The sequence below is a fragment of the Rousettus aegyptiacus genome, unplaced genomic scaffold, assembly GCF_014176215.1.
Source record: "Rousettus aegyptiacus isolate mRouAeg1 unplaced genomic scaffold, mRouAeg1.p scaffold_m13_p_9, whole genome shotgun sequence".
Lineage (NCBI taxonomy): Eukaryota > Metazoa > Chordata > Mammalia > Chiroptera > Pteropodidae > Rousettus > Rousettus aegyptiacus.
The window spans coordinates 102,474,187-102,488,866 of NW_023416312.1; the positions used below are offsets into that span (position 1 = coordinate 102,474,187).

The 14,680-nt window shown below is 44.2% G+C and overlaps 1 long non-coding RNA gene across 1 annotated transcript in view; it reads left to right on the plus strand.

Annotated features, from left to right (window-relative positions):
* The first annotated feature begins 1,312 nt into the window (after nucleotides 1-1,312).
* The window catches only part of LOC107517465, a 72,584-nt gene continuing 59,216 nt past the window's right edge, over nucleotides 1,313-14,680 (plus strand). The window contains exons 1-2 of the long non-coding RNA XR_001598525.2: nucleotides 1,313-1,426; nucleotides 4,438-4,564. This is a non-coding gene — a long non-coding RNA (uncharacterized LOC107517465). The remainder of the gene's footprint in view (nucleotides 1,427-4,437; nucleotides 4,565-14,680) is intronic.

Below are 14,680 nucleotides of genomic sequence, written 5' to 3' on the forward strand. Positions count from 1 at the left end.
GGCTGTGGGGATGAATCATGCCCACAGGGTGTGGGCTGCTGGGTGGGGGCCGACCCCACAGAGTAGGGTTCATCCTGGTGGGTGTGTGTATCTGTCGAGGCCACCCTTTGGGTGTGGCGCTTCTGGGGCTAGTCAGGGGATGCTCCATTGTGATCTCAGGCTAGCCTCCAGGTGTGTTGGTTCTGGGGCCCCTTAGGAGGGGCTCCCATGTAGGCCAAGGTCAGCCGCTGCCTTCAATTGTTCGGGGCTACCTGGTGGGAGCTACAAAGCAATCCGCAGATGGTTGCCACGTGTGCTGGACCTGGAGGCAAGTGGGAGAGACCACGCTGAGAGCCGAGGTCGGTGACCCCAGTACTGGGCCTGGGGCGGCTCAGCAGAAGGACCAGTGCACCTCGAGGCCCGGGGCTGCCTGCCAGCTGCCCACAGACTCCGCAGTGGGAAGAACCTTTGGGTGGTACGGGAGTCGGGTCGTGCGGGGACCCAAGGAGTCACTGGGATATAGTGAGCAGATTTACCTTGGCCACTGTAGTCAGTTTTTGTGCCAGTTCAGAATCTACAGCTTCCTGAAACAGTCTCGGATCGCATATGGGCAGCCGCTTCCCACTTCAGGCCCGTAGACACCTGAGATCTGTTCATGAAATACTGTAGCTCAGGGCGGGGTTTGTGGCCTAACACAGAAAGTCTCTCCTGGCATGCATTGGCTGCACATGGACTGCGTGAGGTATGTGCTGTTGTTTGCTGTCCAATTTGCCACCCAGGTGAAGTGCAGGGTGGGGCTGGCTGCCAGGTAACAGGCCCACTGTGAGCAACTCGTGGGTTGTATAGTGTGGAGACTCAGGGAGAAATGGACTGGGGTGAGTGGATCCCATCAGACATATACAGCTTCAGAATTGCTGCCTGAGTTGAGCCTGCAGGCTTCCGCAAAGGTCACAGAATCACAGTGAGGCCAGCCGCCATCCATGTCAGGGATACAGACTCCCGCTACTCACCCAAGAGGCACAACATTTGGGGCTGGCCCCACTGGCTCACCACCAAAAGTCTCCCTAGTAAAGTGCAGTTCCCCACTCACCGGGCGGGAGCTGAGGGCTGCCACCTGCCCACTAACATGCATGTCCAGGGAAGGCACAAGGAGGGGCCAGCTGCCACACAAAGGCCCATCCTAGGCAATTCGTGCGCTGGGAGGGGCGGGGTCCCAGGGAGACGGGCGGGGCGGGCCGGTCTCACCAGCCAGTGAGGATTCAGCCGCGGCCGCGAGGGGGCGGGCTCAGCACGGCAAGATGGCGCCCGCCCGCCGGCTGCGCAGCGGGGAGCCGGCGAGGGACCGAGGCAGCTGTCCCTCCAGCTCTCGCCGTGCCCCACACGACTCAGTCCCTCCCTGATTGTCCCTGGCGCCTCCTGAGCTGCTGACCCCGCGCCGGCGCCCATGGTGCGTGTCTGCGGGCGCGTGAGTCCGTGCGCGGGTCTTTAAAGAGGACGTCTGGGTTTTCGCGGTCCCTCCGTCTCACCCAGACGGCCGGAATCCCCACTGGGTTTTACAGTCAGATTTTGTGGGCCCTCCTCTCCCCGGTGCTGGAACCCCGGGCTGGGGAGCCCCTGGGGGGGGTGCAAGGCCCCTCTCCTTCAGGGGGCCTCTGCCGCCGGCCTCCCTCCCGGCGCTAGGCCGCCATGCGCGGCTGAGGGACCAGCCCGCGGAGCGTCTGCCTCTCTTACTGGTCTCCATGTGGCCTTTTCTTTATATCCTCAGATGTATGTGTCATGATCAGCTAGACTTCGGGCGGTTCTCCACGTTTTTCCATAATTTGGTTGTAATTTTAATGCGGTCCTGGGCGGAGGCAAAGCCCGCTTCCACCTAGCCCGCCCGCCATCTTGTCCGAGACTCCATAAAATTCTTAATAAGACACTTTATTATCCTTTTTCATACTATGTCTTCAAAATCTTGTGCATACTTTGCACTTAAGGGATATTTAAACTAAGACCAGACATATTTCAAGTGCTCAATAGCCATAAGTAGCTAGAGGCTGCTGTATTAAATAGCAAAATTTCTGTGAGCAGCAAAAACTGTGTGCATTCACTTGGAAAGAAGTGTTAGAGTCTCAAAGGAAATATATAAACTTGGTATTATCAGGTGTAAAACACAAGTTCTTGTTTGACAGCCTTTGTTATTATGTTTTTCCCAACAACCTTTTATTTCCCCTTTAAATTAATGGTTTTCAAACTTTGTGGACCACAACTCATAGATGTTATTTTTATGTAGGACACACACACACGTGCCCACAGAGACAGCCCTACACACACACACACACACACACACACACACACACACTCACACACTGAAAATAATAGTTTCATGAAAGAATACTAATGTTTACTATTTGCGATAGCCTCTTTTCTTTTTTCTATTCTAACTGGTTTTATCCTTTTCTATCCTAACCTCTTTCTTTTTAAAAAAAATGTCTGCCTATGATGCAATATATCGATGTCAAAACCTACTGATACCTTAAATATCAACTGGCAATGCATAAGAAGTTGAGTAGGGAGGGCAAGAAAGGGGGATCACTGCTAAAACAGATTTGCCTCAGGTCACAAAAGAGTATTATGTTGACAAACTAGTCAAGAGAATATGCTTCTGTCCAGGATAATATATGAAAGTCCTAAACAAAGTGTCTGATACACAGCAACAATTCAATAAATGATAGTTTTCCTGTCTCCTCAGTGTTCCAGTAGCTCCTGTGTAAGTGACTCTAGTTTGGCAGAGTCAAATGACCTTTCAGTCAAAGGATTTATGCCCAAAGATGGAGCTAGGGGGCTGAATGGTCTTGACATCATTATGGTTTGGCCTGGGTGTCTGTACAGGTAGGGAAGCTTATGGATATAGGTATCACCTCAACATGTTCATGCCACAGAACAGAGGTAAGGTCAGATTTACTTAATAATCACATCCACATTGCCTTAAAAAGTTCCACAACAGTGGAAATCATGGAATAGAGTCTAGTATTGAAAGAAAGTTCCAAAACCAGAGTAGGCAGTTGGCATGCTTCGAAGTATATGTGGAAGTCCACCCTCTAAATATCTTCCTCAACACATAAGACAGGGTCAAAAACGCAGAGAGCCAGATACCAAACCTTAAATTCTCATCCAGCAATCCCTTAGTATATATCACATGGAACATAAATATCAAGGTGGGCCACTGGGATGAAACAGAGCATGCGCCTCAGACTTGGAAAGGAAACCTGGTAGGCAGCAATAAGATAATCTTCAACGTGTGGTTCCTTTACATTCTTTCTGAGAGTTCTCATGCTTTCCACACCCCTCACACACACACGTGCTCTTCTTAGGTCTGTCTGCAATAGACCCAGGCATAGCACATTGTTCTTTCACTGCAGCACACGAGCACTTGCACACACTCTGCTATTTTTATGTCTCCAAACTCAGCTAACCTCTATGACCTCTCCCCTTCATCAATCCTTTTCTACCTCCTATCGTAACCATGTTTCAAAGCAAAACAAAAAAAACAACCTTGTCTATTACACTTTCTCATGCAGTCTGCCAGCCTCGTTGACTTCCCACTTCTGACCTTTCTTTTAATGCTTAGAATTTATTTTACACAATTCCACACTCAATTCTGGGCTGTGTGTCATAGTGACCACATTCTCCTTTATGTCTATGTAAACCGTGTATTGTCTCATCTCCTCTAACAGGCAGGGAGCTCCTTGGGGGGTGAAGCAGTGCCCAATTCTTTTCTGTTCCCCACAACACAGTGAGAAATTCCTATAACCGAAACCTCAAAAGTGCTGGGCCTGTCTGCTCAATTTTTTCCCCATAGGTTCTCCCTACTACAATGTTTGACAAGACCAAACATTTGAGGATTCCTTCCCTCATGGATTAAAGAGGACTCAGGCTCAGGCTCTACCTAAAGTAGCACGAAAGGCAAAAACTCCAGCTAAGATAGGTTTCTTTCATACCCTTCGGTATAGATACCCATAGCACACTGCCTGTGGGAGAGGGCCTGGTGAAGCTATGTGACCTTGGCCAAGTTACTCATCCTCCCTGAACTTCAGATTTCTTATCTGAAACAAGTGGATAATGGTGAGAATTAAACTAGGTAGTGCCTGTCATACTCCTGAGAAGCATTTCTTCTTTGTTAATCCCAGTCTTATTTTACACTAAGATCTCCCCTCTCTACTTCTGGCCTCCCTCCAGGACAGAAACATGGATCACACTTATTTTACCCTTGACACATATAGCTTCTGTGGAGAATAAAGAGCCTTCCTTGTCTGTCCCCCAAACCATTAACACACCTTCCCACACACCCCTTGTCCACAAAACCAGCTGTGAGATGGCCGCAAAAGTACACGCCAAACCCATATCTGTCCTGAGGAGTCAGGAGCATTGTTTCTCTACTTTAAATTGATGACGAATCATGGCTTATGTTTCCAGAAGACAGGGCGAAAGGAGATGGAGCTTCAGAAAGAATTTACAAGACTCATTGCAACAGAGTTCTTGACTCAGAGATCGTGGGCTCAGTTCACTCCGCTAACCGCAATGAATTCCCAGGAAGGAGCCGGTGAGTTTATTTTCTACCTATGTTTAAAATAATCAAATTTGGGGACTGAAAGGGACCTTAGAGGTGAAGAAACCAAGAGCCAGAGAAAAGGGGCTTTCTCTAGCTTACAGTCACTTAAAGTAGTTCCCCCTTATCCGCTGTTTTGCTTTCCACAGTTTCAGTTACCCATGGTCAACCATGATCCAAAAATATTAACCAGAAATTCCCATAAGTAAACAATGTACTAGTTTTAAATTGCACGCCATTCTGAGTGGCGTGATGAAGCCTGTCCTGCTCCGCCCTGCCCAGGACGTGAATTAGCCCTTTCTCCAGCATATCCACACCACATACACACCTATTTGTCACCTCATAGCCCTCTCGGTTATCACATAGACTGTTGTAGTATCGCTGTGCTTGTGTTCAGGTCACCTTTATTTTACTTATTAAGGGCCCCAAAGCCATTCACATGACTTTGATTACAGTATATCGATATAATTGTTCTATTGTATTCTTATTCATTTTTCTTAATCTCTTATCTGTGCCTAATTTATAAATTAAACTTTACCAAGGCATGTGTATAGGAAAAAACATAGTAATATAGGGTTTGGTACTATTTCAGTTTCAGGCATCCACTGGGAGGTCTTGGAATGTATCCTCCGTGGATATGGAGAGGCATACTGTAGTCATAAAATTGTAAGAGAAACCTAGGTCCTTTAAATGTGAAAATGTATTCTACTTTGTCATGCTCGAAAAGCACTAAAGCGAACCTCTCCAGAGAAAGAGAGGACCAAGGCAGTGCCTCCAAGCTGGTTATGAGCTGTATCAACCCCCTCTCACCTGGCGACCATCAGTGCGCTTTCTGTATCTGTGAGTCTGTTTCTGTTTTGTTTATTTATTTTGTGTTTTAGATTCCACATACAAGTGAAATCATATGGTGTTTGTCTTTCTCTGTCAAACTTATTTACTTACCATAATACCCTCTAGGTCTATCCATGTCATTGTAAATGGTAAGATTTCATTTTTTATGGCCAAGTAATATTCCACATATATGTACCACTTCCAGTCATCTTTTGATTAGAGCATTTAATCCATTTACATTTAAAGCAATTATTGATAGATATGTAGTTATTGCCATTTTATTAGTTGATTTCTGATTGTTTTTGTAGTTTTTCTCTGTTCCTTTCTCATTCTCTTGTTCTCTTGTGCATTGATGACTTTCTGTAGTGTTGTGTTTGGATTCCTTTCTCTTTATTTCTTGTCTATCTCTTGTACGTTTTTTGGTTTGTGGTTACCATTTGCTTCATATCTACTAAACTACGTTTATAGCAGTCTATTTTAAGTTGATGGTTGCTTAAGTTCAAACACATTCTATAGTCACTACCGTTTTTACTCACCGCCTCCACGTTTGTTTCTGTCATTATTTTTTACTTCCTTTCTGTATATCCCTTATTTACCATTTTAATTACACATGATCTTCCTAATTTATTTAATATATATTTTCCATTTTTCTATTACAGTTGGCATATGATGCTCATTTCTGGTGTATAAGATAGTGATTAGACATTTATGTAATCAATGAGGTGATCCCCCTGATAAGTCTAGTACCCATCTGACACCATACTTAGTTATTATGATATTATCGACTATATTCCTTATGCTATACTTTATATCCCCATAACTATTTCGTAACTAGCAATTTGTATTTCTTAATTCCTCCCACTTCTTCACACACCTCCCCAACTCCCCTCCCATTGGGCAACCATCAAAATGCGTTCTGTATCTATAAGTTTGTTTCTGTTTGTTTATTTGTTTTTGTTCTTTAGATCCCACAAGTAAGTGAAATTATATGGTACTTGTCTTTGTCTGACTTAGTCCACTCAGCACAACATCCTCCAGGTCCATCCATGTTGTTGCAGATGGTAAGATTTCATTCTTTTTTCATGACACTAATATTCCATTTATATATGTGTGTGTGTGTATAAAAAATAGAACACACACACACACACACCATCTCTTCTTTAGTCATTCATCCATTGATGAACATGCAGGTTGTCTTCATATCTCGACTATTGTAAATAATACTGCAATGAACCTACAGATTCACGTGTCTCTTTGAAGTAGTGTTTTGGATTTCTTCACATAAATATACCAGAAGTAGGATCACTGGGTCCTTCTATGTCATTTGTTATAGACTTTGTTTTAAAGTCTATTTTGTATGGTACAAATCTTGCTACCCCAGCTTTTTTGTTTGTTTGTTTCCATTTTCATGAAACATGTTTTTCCATCCTTTTACTTTCAGTTTCTGTGTGTCTTTCAATCTGAAGTGAGTCTCTCATAGGCAACATATGTAAGGCTTTTGTTTTCTTATTCATTTTAACCACACTATCTTTTGATTGGAGCACTTAATCCATTTACATTGGAAGTAATTGTTGATATATATGTAGTTATTGCCATTTTATTATTCATAGTTTTTTCTTTTTTTCTTTTTCTTCTTCTTAAAAAAGTCCCTCCAACATTTCCTGTAACACTGATTTGGTGGTGATGAACTCCTTTAGCTTTTTCTTGTCTGGGATCAATTTCTCAATTTCACCATTCTGTCCCAGGCTTTCATACATTTTAGTTGGACCTTGCTCTCACCTCCTAACTCAACTCCCTCTCTCTCCTCCCATCTAGATCTCTCACTACTTCCAAAATGGTCTTGCAGAAACCTGGCTTTGACCATGTCTGTCTTTTGCTCAGAAACTTTCAACGTTTCCTTAGAACACCCTCCACAATTTAGGTCCAACTCCCTTTCCTGTTTATTCCCCACCATCTCCTCTTTTTATGCCCTCCATTTCTTTTGTGAAAGCGCAGTAAAAAACAACCCCTTTTATAATGCTTTCTTTAAGACCTACTCCCACCCCCATGGATATGATTACCTCATCTTGAAACATAGCATATTAGCTGAAATCGTGCATGTGCTGGCCTATTTTCTATACTGGAGTATAAATTCCTGAAGGGCTGTGTGGTAGGCATAATATTGGCCACCTAAAGATATCCATATTCTGATCCCTGGAAGCTGTAGACATGTTACTTTACATGGCAAAGGAGCTTTGCAGATGTGTGAAGTTAGGGACTTCAAGATGGGAGGTCAGCCTGGAGCAGCCATGTGGGTCCAGTGTAGTCACATGGGTCCTTAAGAACAGTAGACCTTTCCCAGCTGCAGATAACCAGGAAGGTGGTGGTGTGAGAGGGACTTGGCTCACTCTTGGTGGCTTTAAAAATAGAGGGCAATGAGCCAAGGTATGCAGGCATCCTCTAGAAGGTGGAAAAGGTAAGGAAATGGATTCTTCCTTAAAGACATCCAAAAGGAAGAAAGCCTTTCCAAAACCTCGACTTTAACCAAGTGATACCCATGCCTAACTTCTGACTTTCAAAACCATAGATGACAAATGTGTATTGTTATAAACCACTGAGTTTGTGGTGACTTGTTCTGGCAGTGAGAAGGCTGAAATAGGCTGTAGTCTCAGCACCTAGCGGGGTGTCTTGGTCTTGGACACCCACTGTGTACTCAGGGAGTGAATCCAGAGGGCATGTTCCAAAACACTTCTCCATGTACATTCATAGTATGAGGTCTCCTCCCTGCCCAAGCCAGATTCTTCTTTTTCTTTTCATCATGGCATACTGTTAAGAGCTCCTCCAGCATCAGTACGTAGGTGATGGGCACAGCCTTTGTTTTTCAGACTCAAAATTTAGCCTAGCCGACTGTTAATATCCTGAGAATTGTCCCCAAGTTAATTTGCTTGGTTTTTCTAAAGCAACTTTGCAAATCCAAAGCCAAACACAACGTACACGACGGCCAGCCTTGTTGGTTACTCAGCCATTTTCTTCCCTATCATCCCAGAAACTAAGAGATGCTAGAGATGGAAAGAAGGATTCTAGCCTGGGAGAAGCTGTATAGTATGTTAGGACGAGCACTGAATTAACAATTAGGAGGCCCGGGTCCTAACCGCGCTCTGCCAAGTTAGGTGCACAACTCTGGGCAAGGTGGTTTCCCTTTCTCAGCTTCAGTTTACTCATCGACTAAATAGAAAAGAGATCTAGGTTGGTGGTTCCCAAATGAGGTACATGCAGAGGCTCCTCCTGGGTCATGGTGGGTGCAGCCACAGGCCCTGGCACCCTGGCATCTTTGGGTTGATCTGTGGACAATTCCATTGAAGCAAAGTTTTCAGGAGGAAATACACAACTTGAAACCCTTGGATCACCTAATGTCTAAATTCTCATTTAGCTTTGTCACTGAACAAACTAAACTCGGGGCAGGACTTGTGAGCAGTCAAGAGCTTGTGCTTCAGACCGTAGTGCCTGAGTTCAAAGCCCGGCCCTGACGTTGCACATCCATGTATCTCTGGCCCATTTTCCTGGCTGAAACAGGAGGAGTGCCTGCACCTACCCTCAGGGTTATGCGAGGATGAAAGGGTTAATGGTGGCTAATATACACAAAGTGCTTAGAAATGTGCCCAGCACCTAGCAAACACTCAAACGCCACTTTGGGAAAGCTTTTATTTCAGCTCTCTCCTAAGCAAGCAAAGTTACTCTAGAATGCCCTCCAATTAATCCTGTCCTTTGCCCCTAGAGGGTGAAGAGGGGTCTGGAGTAAGATGAAAGGAAAAGGCATTCTAATTACCTTTCCACCTGTCTTAACCTTGTATTCCTCTTCCTCACGGTGGAACTGCCCTAGGGCAGGTAGGGATGGAGCAGGCTGGGGCACACGGGGTAATTGCCAGGCTTCCTCAAATCTAGTTTGACCGCCCCCCCCCCCCCGCCATAGGGAAGCAATGCATCTTTATTAGATTTAAATTAAAGGTCACCTGCAAAGACTGGTCAGTTCAGATGGGCAGACAACAGCTACGTTGAACCCCAGACAATGTTTCTCAAAGGGTGACTTCTTACCGGGGCATCAGAATCACCTGGAAGCTTATTAAGAATGCACATTCCTGCGCCTTAGTCTAGATTTATTGTATCAGATGCTTTGGGGAGCCAACATGGGAATCTGCATTTTATTCAATGCGTCACATGACGACTCTTGTCTTAGGTAATAAATGAAGGTCAATGTGGAAATAGAAGGGAAGTAGACATGGAGATAGGTAATGGAAAGAATATGGTTTGTAAAGAAAAATTACCTGTATTCAAACTGCAGCTAAATTAAATATTGGCTGTGTGACCCTGAGCAAATTACTTAACCTCTCTGTGCCTCAGTTTCTTCATGTACAAAATGAAAGAAGTAGTAGTACTTACCTCAAGATTGTTGTATGAATTAAGTGAGATGATATATATATATATATATGTATATATATGTATGTATATGTTTAACATGGCGCCCAAAATATAAGAGCTCAAGAGATGGTAATCGTCATTATTGCCACAGGTTTTAAGGGAGTAAGCCCTGTAGGAGGTGGTGGAGAAGTGTCACTCTGTCACTTTTCTCAAGACAGGTTGACAGCAGGGTATCTGCAATTTATAGTAACAGGTTTCGTAGGTTAAGGAGGTAGTAGCCACACATATTAGAGTTAGAGAAAGGGGGCAAAACAGCCACATACCACTGAAAACCACACAATTTGAAACAGGTTCTTGACTCCTGTTTTAAAATCACATAACCAGGATCTGATTTGTTGGCCATTGGTGAAGTCCCATTACCCCGTCACAAAGGTAACCTGCTCAGTGTTTCCCCAAAGGACTGTGTGGGAGAAGCTGCGCCCATGATGGAATCATTGTTTATATTCAGCCCTTATTTTTTCCAGCCACGTCTCCGTGGGAGTCCAAGGGAATAGCTGGCTGCTTTAAGGGTGCCGATCAACTGTATGCACACCTAGTCAAGGATAACCTGAACTTGCTTGAACTTGAATGAAAGCGGCCAATTACTTGTGAGGGTTTTTTTTTAAGATGATGGTGATTTCCAAAACCATGTAAATTTTAGTTGCATTAATAAATAGTGTCAATAATATGGGGAGAGTGATAGTTTCTAACCTACTTTTCCTAGTCCTTTCTGGGGTTTTCTGATTCATTCTGGAGGGACACGTTCAGAGATCAGCCAAAAGGGGCAAAGGTCCCACATCCACACCCTAAAAAAAGTGAGATGAAAGAGCTGTGGCCATTTAGGATAGAAAGAAGACAGGCAGAAGAGCAGAAACATTGTCTTTCAGCAGCTAAAAGTTCGTCCTTTGGAACAGAAAGATGACTTAGCTCTGAATCCCTAGAGGGCACAGGGCTGACAGTAGGACTCTGCGAGAAAGCGGACTACAGCTCTCCAAAAGCTCAACTAACTGAGCGTTTTAACAACCAAATGATGAGCGACTCAGACTTACTGGGTAATGATGTCCCCATAACTGGAGAAATCCAAGCAAACATTGCTTGAGTTTTTTTTTCAAGCAGGTGTACCAAGAAGAGCATAGGTATAACTCATACATTGGGTGCAAGGGTTCTTAACCTGGTATCCTTGGATAGAATTCAGGGAATCCATGAATTCTGGTGGGGAAAAAAGTCTACATCTTTATTGTACTAACCCCTGACCATAATTTACCATTTCATTCAATTACGAATGTAGACAAAAAATGGCAGTAGCATCAATAGTACTGCAATTTTGTCTTCAGTATAAAGCACACGTAATTCTAAATAACATGACATTTGTTGCAGACATCTTGAAATATCATGGATGCTCATTCATACTTTGAAATTACGAAGTTATCGGACCTGACACAAGACCTCATTTTTTTAGTTTTGTTTAAAAAGAGACTTGTCTATTACTATATTATTTTTGTATTTCAGTATAATTGATTCCCTTTGTAACCCTGTGTGTTTTATTCAGCTAAAAATGACCTCTAAACCTGTGATTCTGGGACTGTAAGAAGCTAGAACGGATGGCAAGGAGGAACCAGTTTGAGATGTAGAAATTATTCCGGCTAGATCTCCGAATTGTTGCCATTTAAAAACAAGGGACTGAAGAAAGCCTCTAAGGAAACAAAGTAACTGCATGGAGTTTGAGGCCAGGGAAGATGAAGTCGCCATTCCTTCCTGCTGAGAAGGAAGTGGCAGAGGCACCATAGAAACACGGGTACCAGAGGGCAACTTCTTCTGAGTCAACATTTCAGGAGAGTTGGACATTTGGAAAAAGCAGCCCATGACTGAAAAGTAAAATAATGTGTTTAAATCATGGAAGAAGGAAGGCTCTAATAAAAGAAAGATAGCACAGCTGAACGCAGCTGGGTAGACTTCTGATTGAGCTAAGATTGTCATTACTGGAAGGGCCGTGCAGTGGGCAGTGGCAGCAGTAGCACGAAATGCTATGGCGCCTCACACCCTAGCTCATTTAACATCCACAGCAAAGCTGTAAGGAAGAGGCAAGTTATTTTTGCCCTCACCCTATTGCATAGTTCGAGGAAACTGACGCCTACATTAAGTAACTTGCCCACAAGCAAATAAGTGGGAAGTGGTTGACTTAAAATTGAAGTCCGGTTCTGGCTGACTCCAGAGCTGAAGCTATTAACCGTGACACTCTACTGCTTCTCAAGGTTTAAGATGCAGATGTCAGTTGTCTCAATTACCTGGGCACCTGCTGGCAAGTCAGAGCCTCCTCTTTACAATAGAAAAAAACCCAGTACCTTGAAAAGCTATTATGAGGAATAGAAGCGGTAAATATAAAGTGTTGAGCATATAAAGTCCCCAGTAACTTAGCTTTTCCTAAAGTGGGTGCATGATGGGGGGTCATGATTAAATAACATGGTGTATAAAGTGCCTAGCCCCAAGTCTGACCAGCAGTGAGCTATATGAGGTCAGAGAACATAACTATTTTCTTCATTGAATTGTGAGCACCTATAGCTACAATTGACACGTACTAGTGATGAGTTAAAGAATGCTTACATTATCTTATTAATAATAATAATAATAGGGCAGTAATTTTAAAATACTGCCCTATTATAGTATAAATGATCATATGTATCCCAGATTTTTATGTCTTTTTATTCCTGCAGTAAAAAGGAGAAAGGGAAAGGAAAAAATTGAGTTATGAAGATATTAATGACTCGTGAGAGCTAACCAACTAATCCCTCCCTCTCCACATGCAGTCCATCAGCAAGACATGTCACCTTTACCCCTCAAAATATATCCTGAGTCTGACCAATTCTCACCCCCTTCACTCTCCTAGGCCAAACTGTCATCTCTTGTGTAGACAGCTGCAGTAGCTACCTTCTTCCCAGGCTCTCTGCTTCCACTGCTATGCTCTTACATTCTGTTCTCACAGAAACCAGAGTGATCTTTTGGAAAATACAAATCAGGTTACAGTCGTCCTCCATCTAAAAGCACTAATGCTGCTATACTTAGAAAAAAAGCTCAACTATTTGCCATAGCTGGCTGGGCCCCTCGCGATGTGGCCAACGCCAGCTCCTTGTATTCTGTCTCCTGTGATCCATCCCTCCTCGTCACAGCCCACACGCACAGGCCTTCCTAATAACCCTGGAACCCCCTCTGCTAGCTCCTGTCTCATGACCTTCACGCCTTCTGTTCACTCTACGTAGAATGCCCAAGGAGCTCCGGCGCTTCATTCGGGTTTCTGCTGAAATGTCGTCTTTGCAGCGATGCGTTCCCCTTTCATCCCAACAGAAATCATGCACGCTTTTTGTCAGTCCTTTCCACCTTCCCCTGCTTTATTATATATAGACCTAAACACTACCACAAAGTTTGTATTTTGATTTAATTGTATGTTTATCGAGTCTCCACAACTAAAATACAAGTTTCGTGAGGACAGGGTATAACGGTGGTTAAGAGTGTATATTCTGATACTAGTCTATTTGAATTCGAACCCTGACTTCATGGCTTCATTACTTATAGGCTTTTGACTTGAGAACATTACTTACCCTCTCCGTTTTTCAGTTTTCTCACTTGTAAAATGGGACAAGGATGACAAGTATCTCATAACGTGAAAGCGAGAAGAAATGAGATCATTCCATGCAAAGCGGCCGGCAGGGCGCCTGGCACGTAGTAAGCGCTGTGTCCGTGTTAGCTGTTATTACTGTCTTCTCCGTGCCTGCCCTCGGATCGTATCTTGGAACACAGCAGGTGTTGAATAGCGATTCGCGTGCCTTGTGGACCTGGTTTTCAGAACATCTGTAAGACTGACTTAAGTGTTTGAAGAGCACAGAAAAGTCGGCACTACTGGAGCTTACCTTCCAGTACGCCGGATCAGTGGAACTGACAAGGATGGTGGGGAACTCAGGTGGGAAGGAGAGAGAGGCAGAGATAAAGGCACTGAGCACAGGAGTAGGATGGAGAAAGAGTGTGTTAGGAAGAGGCGATGCACACACGGCGGTGAAATACTTTTCAGCTGAACCCACCCACCCGCTCAGTACGCAACCCTCTCATTATTCTCAGTGGACAGAACACCGAGGAAAATGAAGCTCTTGCCAATTAGGATATGCAGTTAGAAAAACCCTGATCCTGCTTTTTTGTCAAGTGTCTGAGGTGTAATGAATGCCCCCCACCCCCACTGCGCCAGTCCTGGTGAGCAAAGTCACTTGCCTGAATACCTGGGTGATCGCCGCCCCCCACCTCCCGTGTGCGAGGTGGGGTGGGCGGGGCAAAGGTCTCCTGAATCAAGAATTAGCGAAAGCCTGGATTCTCCCCTCCCTTACTCGGGAGCCTCCAATCAGAAGCTGGCAGTGGCAGTGGGGATGGAAAGGGAGTTTTCACCATTTAGTGAGAAAGTGAGGAAAAGTATAGAAAAAGTATAAGTGAGTGAGAAAGGCCACTTTCTAGCCGAGATCTAAGGGTTTTTTTTTTTTCTTGCAAGTATCTGTGATTTTAGTCCTCTTTCTCTGGACTTCGAGTACACCAAGGCTCACCTCAAGGCTCCATAGTCTCTTAATTACACATTCACAGTGCTAGCGCTGGTTATTATGCTGCCTTTCTGTAAATTAGAAATAGGCAGCTTTTGAATTCAGGCCTAGACCAGAACACATTGACCCAATTCACCTTCTCAGCCAGATACCATTGTGCAGTGAACAATCTGCACAATTGTATGCATCAGCTTGGTGCAGGCTCAGTAATACCGATTGACATATTCGGGTATGTACTTTGCTTCTGGGAGCATTTGGAAGAGAACAACATGGT